Source organism: Triticum dicoccoides, chromosome 2B (assembly GCF_002162155.2).
Source record: "Triticum dicoccoides isolate Atlit2015 ecotype Zavitan chromosome 2B, WEW_v2.0, whole genome shotgun sequence".
Lineage (NCBI taxonomy): Eukaryota > Viridiplantae > Streptophyta > Magnoliopsida > Poales > Poaceae > Triticum > Triticum dicoccoides.
The window spans coordinates 73058892-73071185 of NC_041383.1; positions in this window are offsets into that span (position 1 = coordinate 73058892).

Genomic DNA, 12294 nt, shown 5'->3' on the forward strand with positions numbered 1-12294 from the left:
GAGCTGGCATTATAGGCATCCAAGCTGGTCTTTTGCACCACCTTCATTTGCTCCATCGTAAGGTTAGCTTGGAGTATGGCTTCCTTGGCTGCACCCGCCGGGTCATCTAGAGTATGATGAGCAGCAAAGATCAATGACGGTAGTACAGTTGGAGCAATCACGGGATCTGAAGCATGGAGTTGTGCAGGCGAAGCGGGGACTTGAGCAATTGACGTCGAAGGACGATCAGTCAACAGATGATTGGCAAAAGAAACAGAGGTTGGAGTCGGATCTCCGGACTGTTGGAACACCATTTTCGATGCCGATGTCGACTGAGGCTCCTGGCCGGCAGACGTTCTCCTGCTTGAAGCCCTGCCCCTCCTTCCCGTATTCTTTATAGGCATTTCTTAATCGTCGTCTGGAAGTTCAATGATGTCTCGTGGGGCTGCACAAAAAGCAACCATAGGAACTCAATCGGCCGACAACTCAATCGACAAAATAAGCACAAGATTGTAGGATCGTACCAGCTTTGGAAGTAGCCACATCTTCAGTTTCCTCATCATCTTGAACCTTGTCGATGTCCATGGAGGTTCCAAAAGTTGCAGCACTAAAAGATTCAAAACCCACTCGGTCTGAGCAGAAGTATGAGTCGACAATAAAATACAGAAAGACAAGAACACTCACGCAGAAGCGACGAGAACGTCCATCTTGATCCTGGGCAAGGTCTTCCGAGGCTTTGAAGGGACAACCTTGGGCTGCTTGGCGACCTTTTCTGGCGGCTCCGGAGTTGAAGTCCGAGTGCGCTTATGCACTTGCGTGCTCAGAGCCACAACCTTGTTACGCCCGCCCGCTGGATCATGGGACTGCTTGGATCAGTGCTCTATATGGGGTGGAGAGTCAACTTCTTCTTCATCGTGCGACTCATCACTCTCTTCCTCATCATCATCATCGGGAGATTGCTAGTCGGCGCTCTCGTCCGCGCTCTCCACTCCCTCCTGGGCTTGCTCCTGGGCTTGATCTCCGCTCGGCATCGAATACATCTCAATATAAATCTGCAAGGCAAGAAGTTAAAGAAACATCAGTCAAATTCAAAGATGGCTGCAAGTCAGAATTAAAGACACTCGGTAATAAGGATCAGACCTTGTCCGACTGATTTTCGGGTCGAATGGGTTCACTCTCCTAGCCCCCTGGGGTTATCTTTGTTTCCAGTAATGCCCTTCAGCCACTAGGCCACCATCTCATCGGTGACCTCCTCTAGGTGGACCCCGGTGGTGTCAATGGAGCCCCAATACATCCACATCGAATGATCACGGGCTTGAAGAGGTTGGATGCGTCGATTGAGAAACACTTCTAGTAAATCCATGCCAATCACGCCCTGCTGGACCAATTGGACAACCCGCTCGACTAGCATCTTCGTCTCTACTTTCTCCGCTGCAGACATGATCAGTGAAGAAGGTTGCTAGACTAGACCTAGGGTAAAGGGAGGAAGACCGGTCGACTGACCGGGGGTCGGAATGTCTTGGCAGTAGAACCAGGTCGACTGCCACCCCCTAACCGACTCAGGAAGTGTCATAGGGGAAAAGTGCTCCTCTTCCTCATCTGAATCCCTAAACCCCCGCACATCAGAATCACGTACATCCTCTCGTCGGTCGGATTTGCTTTCTTCACAGATTGAGAACGACAAGTGAAGATATGTTTCAAGAGACCCAAGTGCGGTCTACAGCCCAAGAAGTTTTCGCACAGAGAAACGAATGCAACAAGGTATGTGATAGTGTTGGGAGAGAAATGGTGAAGCTGGGCACCGAAAAGTTCAGAAAACCTGGGAAGGGATGTGGAGGCAGGGAGAAATCATGGTCGATGTGGGTTGCGAGGAGGATGCAGTCACCCGCCCATGGCTGAGGCTCGATGTCGTCCCCCGGGAGCCTTCAAGTCCCGTCGGTGATCAAGCGCGTGGCGGACAGATCCTCTAGATTTTCTTGCCCGAGCGTAGATCGAATCCAGTCCCCCTGGATCCAGCCAGGCGGCAATCCGGACCTTGACGACGATCCCCGACTTGTGTTCTTTCCCTTCACTTTCGTCGTTGCTTTCTTCACGCGGTCCAGGGCCGCCATCTTGTCCTTCACCATTGTGGCGGACAACGCACGGGCGGGGCGGCGGCGTCGAGAGTGGAGGAAGACGCGGTGGAGAAGCAGAGGAAGAAGAAGGGATTGGGGCTGGTACGTCTCCAATGTATCTATAATTTTTTATTGTTCCATGCTATTTTATTACCTGTTTTGGATGTTTACGAGCTTTACTTTACACTTTTATATCATTTTTGGGACTAACCTACTAACCGGAGGCCCAGCCCGAATTGCTGTTTTTTTGCCTATTTCAGTGTTTCGCAGAAAAGGAATATCAAACGGAGTCCAAACGGAATGAAACCTTCGGGAGCGATCTTTTTGGAACAAACGCAATCCAGGAGACTTCGAGTGGACATCAAGAAGCAGCCGAGGCAGTCACAAGGGTGGCCGGCGCGCCCCCTACCTCGTGGGCCCCTCGTGGCTCCGCTGACCTACCTCCGTCACCTATATATATCTTTGTACCTCGAAACCATCCAGGAGCACCACGAAAAACTATCTCCACTGCCGCAACCTTCTGTATCCGCGAGATCATATCTTGGAGCGTTCGCCGGCGCTCCGCCGGAGGGGGAATCGACCATGAAGGGCCTCTCCATCACCATCAAGGCCTCTCCAATGAGTTGTGAGTAGTTTACCACAGACCTTTGGGTCCATAGTTATTAGCTAGATGGCTTCTTCTCTCTCTTTGAATCTCAATACAAATTTCTCCTTCCTCTTCTTGGAGATCTATTCGGTGTAACTCTTATTGCGGTGTGTTTGTCGAGATCCGATGAATTGTGGGTTTATGATCAAGTTTATCTATGAGAAATATTTGAATCTCCTCTGAATTCTTTTATGTATGATTGATTATCTTTGCAAGTCTCTTCGAATTATCAGTTTGGTTTGGCCTACTAGATTGATCTTTCTTGCAATCGGAGAAGTGCTTAGCTTTGGGTTCAATCTTGCGGTGTCCTTTCCCAGTGACAGCAGGGGCAGCAAGGCATGTATTGTATTGTTGCCATCGAGGATAAAAACATGGGGTTTATATCATATTGCTTGAGTTTATCCCTCTACATCATGTCATCTTGCTTAATGTGTTACTCTGTTCTTCGTGAACTTAATACTCTAGATGCAGGCAGGAGTTGGTCGATGTGTGGAGTAATAGTAGTAGATGTAGGCAGGAGTCGGTCTACTTGTTGCGGACGTGATGCCTATATACATGATCATGCCTAGATATTCTCATAACTATGCACTTTTATATCAATTGCTCGATAGTAATTTGTTTACCCATCATAATATTTATGCTATCTTGAGAGAAGCCACTAGTGAAACCTATGCCCCCCGGGTCTACTCTTTATCATATAAGTTTCCAATCTACTTTATTTTGCAATATTTACTTTTCAATCTATATCATAAAAATACCAAAAATATTTATCTTACCATATTATCTCTATCATATCTCACTTTCACAAGTGGCCGTGAAGGGATTGACAACCCCTTTACCGCGTTGGTTTCGAGGTTCTTGTTTGTTTGTGTAGGCGCGTGGGATTTCGGAGGAGCCTCCTACTGGATTGATACCTTGGTTCTCAAAACTGAGGGAAATACTTACGCTACTTTGCTGCATCACCCTTTCCTCTTCAAGGGAAAAACCAACGCATGCTCAAGTGGTTGCCGGAGAGGTCTTCGCTCAAGTCAAGACATACCAAGTACCCATCACAAACTCATCTCCCTCACATTACATTATTTGCCATTTGCCTCTCGTTTTCCTCTCCCCCACTTCACCTTTGCCGTTTTATTTACCCTCTCTTTTCCATTTGCCACTTTTCCGTTTGCCTCTCGTGTGCCCGTTTGCCCTTATGGCTTTGCCTAAGAACGTTGATCTTCACCTTAAAAGGTTAGAGGAGATTGAATCAAACATTAGAAGCTTTATGACTTTACAATTTGAGTATAATAATTTCTTTAGAAACAAGCTTAAAGAACAAAAGAATTTTTTTGGGTTACATGAATAAATAGCTTGATGATATGTCTAAGGAATTTCATGGTTTAAGTGCTCAAATTTCTCGTCTTGAAAAATCTTAAACCCAACTTTCTGATAAGCAAGCCACCTTAGTTAATAAGATGGCTGCTTAGGGGAAAATAATGATGAAGATCTAAAAGTTATTGATGTTTCCCCTATTAAATTCCTGTTTTGCAATATGAATCTTAATAATGATGGGACTAGAGATGAATCAACTTTAGTTAAAAAGCGTTCCAATGATTTGGAGTATCTTGATCTTGATGCTAAAATTGGTAAAACTGGGATTGGAGAGATTAAAACTTTACATAGTAATGAACCCATTACTTTGGATTTCAAGGAATTTAATTATGATAATTTTTCTTTAATAGATTGTATTTCCTTGTTGTAATCCATGTTGAATTCTCCTCATGCATATAGCCAAAATAAAGCTTTTACTAAACATATCGTTGATGCCTTGATGCAATCTTATGAGGAAACACTGGAATTAGAAGTTTCTATCCCTAGAAAACTTTATGATGAGTGGGAACCTACAATAAAAATTAAAATAAAAGATCATGAATGCTATGCTTTGTGTGATTTGGGTGCTAGTGTTTCCATGATTCCAAAAACTTTATGTGATATGCTTGGTTTCCATGAATTTGATGATTGCTCTTTAAACTTGCACCTTGCGGATTCCACAATTAAGAAACCTATGGGAAGGATTAATGATGTTCTTACTATTGCAAATAGGAATTATGTGCCCGTAGATTTTATCGTTCTTGATATTGATTGCAATCTTTTGTGTCCTTTTTATTCTTGGTAGGCATTTCCTTAGAACGATTGGTGCAATTATTGATATGAAGGAAGGAAATATTAGATTCCAATTTCCGTTAAGGAAAGGCATGGACCACTTTCCTAGAAACAAAAGAAAATTACCTTATGAATCTATTATGCGAGCCACTTATGAATTGAATGCCAAAGATGGCAATACTTAGATCTATTCTCGCTTTTATGCCTAGCTAGGGGCGTTAAACGATAGCGCTTGTTGGGAGGAAACCCAATTTTATTTTTGTTCCTTTCTTTTTGTTCCTGTTTAGTAATAAATAATTAATCTCGCCTCTGGTTAGATGTGGTTTTATACTTTAATTTGTGTTTGTGCCAAGTAGAACCTATAGGATCATCTTGGGTGAAAGTTAATTTGATTCTGCTGAAAAACAGAAACTGTGCACTCACAAGAAAAAATTGAATCAATCACAGAAACGTGATTTTGAGATTATTACTTTTCTAGTAGATCAATAGACAAATTACCTAAGACTTCCTATTTTGGTAGGATTTTGGAGTTCCAGAAGTATTCGAAAGTTACAGATTGCTACAGACTGTTCTGTTTTTGACAGATTCTGTTTTTCGTGTGTTGTTTGCTTATTTTGATGAATCTATGTCTAGTATCGGGGGGTATGAACCATAGATAAGTTGGAATACAGTAGATTTAACACCAATATAAATAAAGAATGAGTTCATTACAGTACCTTAAGTGGTGTTTTTTCTTTCTTGCACTAACGGAGCTCATGAGATTTCTTGTTGAGTTTTGTGTTGTGAAGTTTTCAAGTTTTGGGTAAAGATTTTATGGACTATGGAATAAGGAGTGGCAAAAGACTAAGCTTGGGGATGCCCATGGCACCCCAATATATTCAAGTACAATCAAAAGCCTAAGCTTGTGGATTCCCTAGAAGGCATCCCCTCTTTCGTCTTCGTCTATAGGTAACTTTACTGGGAGCTATATTTTTATTTACCACATGATATGTGTTTTGCTTGGAGCTTCTTGTATGATATGAGTTTTTTCTTTTTAGTTTACCACAATCATCCTTTCTGTACACACCTTTTGGGAAATACACACATGATTTGGAATTTATTAGAATACTCTATGTGCTTCACTTATATCTTTTTAGCTATGCGGTTTTGCTCAAGTGCTTCACTTATATCTTTTTAGAGCACGATGGTGATTTTATTTTGTAGAAATTATTGATCTATCATGCTTCAATTATATTATGTTGAGAGTCTTTTAGAACAGCATGGTATTTGCTATGGTTATAAAATTGGTCCTAGAATGATGGGCATCCAAGTTGGTTATAATAAAAACTATCATAGGAAGTGAATTGAATACTATGCTCAACTTGATGCTTGATAATTGTTTTGAGATACAAAGGTGGTAATATTAGAGTCATGCTAGTGGAGTAATTTTGAATTTTATGAATATTGTGTTGAAGTTTGTGATTCCCATAGCATGCACGTATGGTGAACCGTTATGTGATGAAGTTGGAGCATGATTTATTTTTTGATTGTCCTCCTTATGAGTGGCAGTCAGGGACGAGCGATGGTCTTTTTCCTACCAATCTATCCCCCTAAGAGCATGTGCATAGTACTTTGTTTCAATAACTTGTAGATTTTTGCAATAAGTATATGAGTTCTTATGACTAATGTTGAGTCCATGGATTATACGCACTCGTTCCCTTCCACTATTGCTAGCCTCTCCTATGTCGCACAACTTTTGCCAGTACCATACACCCACCATTTACCTTCCTCAAAACAGCCACCATACCTACCTATTATGGCATTTCCATAGCCATTCCGAGATATATTGCCATGCAACTTTCCATCGTTCCGTTTATTATGACACGCTCCATCATTGTCATATTGCTTTTGCATGATCATGTGTTGATATTGTATTTGTGGCAAAGCTACCTTGATAATCCTTTCATACATGTCACTCTTGATTCATTGCATATCTCGGTATATCGCCGGAGGCATCTACATAGAGTCATATTTTTTCCTAAGTATTGAGTTGTAAGTAAATAAAAGTGTGATGATATTCATCATTACAGCATTGTCCCAAGTGAGGAAAGGATGACGGGGACAATGATTCCCCCACAAGTCGGGATGAGACTTCACACTTTATGAAAAAAAAGAGGCCAAAGAAGCCCAAATAAAAAAAAGAGGCCAAAAAAGCCCACCAAAATAAAAAAATAAAAAAATGAGAGAAGGGACAATGCTACTATCCTTTTCCACACTTGTGCTTCAAAGTAGCATCATGATCTTCATGATAGAGAGTCTCCTATGTTGTCACTTTCATATACTAGTGGGAATTTTACATTATAGAACTTGACTTGTATATTCCAATAATGGGCTTCCTCAAAAAGCCATAGGTCTTCTTGAGAAAGCAAGTTGGATGCACACCCACTTAGTTTCTTTTTGAGCTTTCATATACTTATAGCTCTAGTGCATCCATTGCATGGCAATCCCTACTCACTCACATTGATATCTATCAATGGGCATCTCCATATCCCGTTGATATGCCTAGTTGATGTGAGATTATCTTCTCCTTTTTGTCTTCTCCACAACCACCATTCTATTCCACATAGAGTGCTATGTCCATGGGTCACGCTCATGTACTTTGTGAAAGTTGGAAAAGTTTGAGAACATTAAAGTATGAAACAATTGCTTGGCTTGTCATCGGGGTTGTGCATGATTTAAATATTTTCTTTGATGAAGATAGAGCATAGCCAGACTATATGATTTTGTAGGGATAGCTTTCTTTAGCCATGCTATTTTGAGAAGACATGATTGCTTTGTTAGTATGCTTGAGGTATTACTATTCTTTTGTCAATATGAACTTTTATTTTCAATCATTTGGATCTGAACATCCATGCCAAAATAAAGAGAAATACATTGAGAAATATGCTAGGTAGAATTCCACATCAAAAATTATGTTTTTATCATTTACCTACTCGAGGACGAGCAGGAATTAAGCTTAGGGATGCCTGATACATCTCCAACGTATCTATAATTTTTGATTGTTCCATGCTATTATATTACCTGTTTTGGATGTTTATGGGCTTTACTTTACACTTTTATATCATTTTTGGGACTAACCTACTAACCGGAGGCCCAGCCCGAATTGCTGTTTTTTTGCCTATTTCAGTGTTTTGCCGAAAAAGAATATCAAACAGAGTCCAAATGGAATGAAACCTTTGGGAGCGATGTTTTTGGAACAAACGCAATCCAGGAGACTTGGAGTGGACGTCAATAAGCAGCCAAGGCGGTCACGAGGGTGGCCGGCGCACCCTAAGGGGGTGGGCGCGCCCCCTGCCTCATGGGCCGCTCGTGGCTCCCCTGACCTACCTCCTTCGCCTATATATATCTTTGTACCCTGAAACCATCCCGGAGCACCACGAAAAACTATCTCCACCGCCGCAACCTTCTGTATCCGCGAGATCGCATCTTGGAGCGTTTGCTGGCGCTCAGTCGGAGGGGGAATCGACCATGGAGGGCCTCTCCATCACCATCAAGGCCTCTTGAATGAGTTGTGAGTAGTTTACCATAGACCTTCGGGTCCATAGTTATTAGGTAGATGGCTTCTTCTCTCTCTTTGAATCCCAATACAAATTTCTCCTTCCTCTTCTTGGAGATCTATTCGATGTAACTCTTTTTACGGTGTGTTTGTCGAGATTCGATGAATTGTGGGTTTATGATCAAGTTTATCTATGAGAAATATTTGAATCTCCTCTGAATTATTTTATGTATGTTTGGTTATCTTTGCAAGTCTCTTCGAATTATCAGTTTGGTTTGGCCTACTAGATTGATCTTTCTTGCAATGGGAGAAGTGCTTGTCTTTGGGTTCAATCTTGCGGTGTCCTTTCCCAGTGACAGCAGGGTTAGCAAGGCACGTATTGTATTGTTGCCATCGAGGATAAAAAAATGGGGTTTATATCATATTGCTTGAGTTTATACCTCTACATCATGTCATCTTGCTTAATGCGTTACTCTATTCTTCATCACTACTAGGGAAATCCCTAGTAGTAGCGCGGGTTTTGACGCTAGCAGCAGTGCGGGATGAGGCGCTACTAGTAAGGCGCTACAACTAACTCTTAGTAGTAGCGCAGTCCGTACCCATGATACTACTATTGACTATATCAGCGACGCTTTAATGGAACACGCTACTATTAGTTTGCTATAGCGGTTTCGGTCTAGGTACTAGGTACTACTAGATATCAATTTCATAAAGCATTATAGGTACTAGGTAGTACTCCCTCCGTGCCAAATTACTCGTCGTGGTTCAAACCACGACGAGTAATTTGGAACGAAGGGAGTACTAGATAACAATTTCATATATAGTCAACATGCATCCTCAAGCAGTACTTGGTGATGTCGACCATGATCATCATATGTAGTTCTAGATGATATCGATGACGATCATCATATGTAGTTCTAGATGATATTGACGACAATCATCATATGTAGTTCTAGATGATATAGCCACACACACACATATGTAGTTCTAGATGATATCGAAGACGATCATCATCCTCAATCCTGGGCGGTTGGTGTTCCTGATAGTAATTAGGATGGCATGTCCAACATGAAGATTCTTGCCATCGAGGAATCTCTTCCACCCAACCGAGTTTAAGTGTGTGCGACCGTCCGTGTCCACGCGGTAATTACAGATTGTGATGGAGCCCCTTGTGGTAAGGCGTAGTCCAGCTGAGCCTTCTTCATCAGGCTCGATACCATTACTCATAGATAGGCTCGTACATACTCTTGCAAATAATAGCCTCGCACATACTCTTGCAAATAAGTATATATGGATTATCTACACTATTAATAGTTCCTTGGATTCTACACTAATAAGCATATCATCGACTAGATTCCACACAACATATCATTGGACTCTACACTAAGCATATCATCGGATAATTTGCATTTGTAAGTATAACATACCATATCATGTCAATTGACCATGCACTACTAGGAAAATGCTTATAGATAGAAGTTTACCAGTAGCACGTTTTTATGACCCCACGCTACTAGCAATTACCAGTAGCGCTGGGCAGAAAACACGCTACTACTAACGTATAACAACAACGTTTGTTTTCTTGGGCCGCGCTACTGTTACATGGGCCGCAGGGCAAAAATAGTAGCCCACTTAGCTGTAGCGTTTGTTCTGAACGGGCGCTACAGCTGGTGGGCTTAGCAGTAGAGCGGGCCTCTAACCAGCGCTACTACTATAGCAAAAGAAAACCGGCCCGAGCGCCCCCGCAAGCCCTCACTCTCACAATCGATCCCCTCCGCCCGACGATGCCACCGCGGTTAGGGTTTGTCCCCGGCCACCTCACCCCCGTCGACGGTGCCATGCGCGGCCATCACGCGCGGTCGCCTCTCGCCTCCTCCGATGTTCCAGCCCCGTAAGTCCCCCTCGATGTCCTTCTCCCTGTGCGCACCACACTAGCTAGGCTCCAAACGATTTGCTGCGGCGGCTCGCCATGTTTTGGGATTTAGGGATTGCACACTGGCTCCGCGCTTTGATGGCTCCAATCGATTTGCCATGGCGGCTCACCACTCCCTTGTTGCCACTCACATATGGATTAATAGGATTAGTATCACATATGCATCTCTAGATCCTACTGTTAATTAGTATCACATATCATCTTATATGTTACTAGATCTTAGGATTTGGCATGCACACTTGAAGTGTTGTTCGTATATGCAGTGTGCTGGCCTTTCATGTTTCCTCGCGTGATTGGGGAGAGAGTAAAGAGAGGGGTTAGGTGAGAGAAGTAGAGGATTTTGTTGGTCACCGAAACTTAGGAGAGAGTAGAGAGAAGTAGCTAGAGAAGTATAGGCTTTTAGCACATATAATTGAAACTTGGGTTTCAATTCTTGGCTGCTGCCCCTGGAGGAGTGGTGGCGGCGGTGGTGCCTAGCGTGCTAGGGTATAGAGAGGGGGTGTCCATGTCGTTCCTTTTCCGGAGAGGAGCCACGGGTGGCATCGGTTGTCGTGTGCCGTTTCATGTAGATGATAGGCTTCTGCAATGGGAATGATTATCCATCGTCTGTGGTTGCATGAACGCCTCCACATGCTCAAGTTTGTCGATGGTGGTCATAGGATTGGCTCCCCTTCTGAAATGGTGCCATGGGAGCTTTCGAGATACGCTCCTAGAGCCATGGTGTCGTCTAGGGCGTGATTTCGCAGTCCACAATTGATAGGGCAAACCGCATCTTCCAGGGATGGCGCGCTCGTCCTGAAGATGGTGTGCTGGCGGGAGCTAGCAGCTAAGATAGCTAACATGATCAGCCGAGGACGAGAGCGTCCCATCGTATCATGTTGTCACGATATGTGATTATTGTTTCCGACATTTAGGATCATTGATGTAGTACTTGTAACTACTTGTCATTCCTTCGCTGGAACAACCATAGTTCTCGACCGTAGAATCGTGAGCATTTTTTTAGCTCTGATATGACAGCAACGGTTGAGGGTTTCAATTCTTGGCTACTTCCACTAGCTTCTTTGTTGATGCATATAAAGATATGACCAAGAAGCCGTCACTGTTATGTGGTTTCATGGAAAGATCAATGCTTGATTCGATACTCTTTTAGGTTTACTTTTGGAAGTGGGAATAGATAAAGTGTTTCCTTGGACTGAACTATATGTTTACTTTTTAGTTGTTATTTTTCTTGCCATGTGAACTCTAGCTATGAAAACTTTATGTTTACTTTTTGGATTGTTAATCCTTTAATCATATTGCTTGAGGGAAATGGCGCCACCACCACCACCACCATGTCGACGGTGCAAGTCAAGGTGCGCCAGCAGCCTTGCAACTGGCACGCTGTTTGGCATCTACTTCGAGTCTAGTTTTCTTCATGTGGTGGTAATAAATTATATGAAACTAGTAACTACTATTTTGTTTTTAGTGTTATTGGCATTAATGCATCATGTATATATCATTTTGCTTTTTGTACATAGATCATCCCATGCAATGTGAGGTCAGAATTCAACAATCTGATTGGAGACTCTGTGACCTTTGAGGCTCCTGGGGGGCCCTACACTATGGATATCGAGAAAGGACGAAAGATGACGCGGGTGGGAGGAGATGGATGGGTCTGTTTCATCGACAACATGTGTATTACCGGTGGTGAGTTGATCAGCTTCTCCTTCAGAGCTGAAAGACCCAAGCTGGCCGTGATTTATGTCAACAAAGCACAAGATTATGAGGATGATGAGGATGATGAGGATGATGACGACCCACTCGGTGATGCCATCGTAGCTCAAAGAATGAAGTTGAGCGAGGAGGAGGTGTGCAACCTATGGGACAACATTCCGCCACGTGCTGACTTCATCGGGGTGCCATTCGTGACCCACCTGACAAGTACCATTGTTGATCGGCATATCAT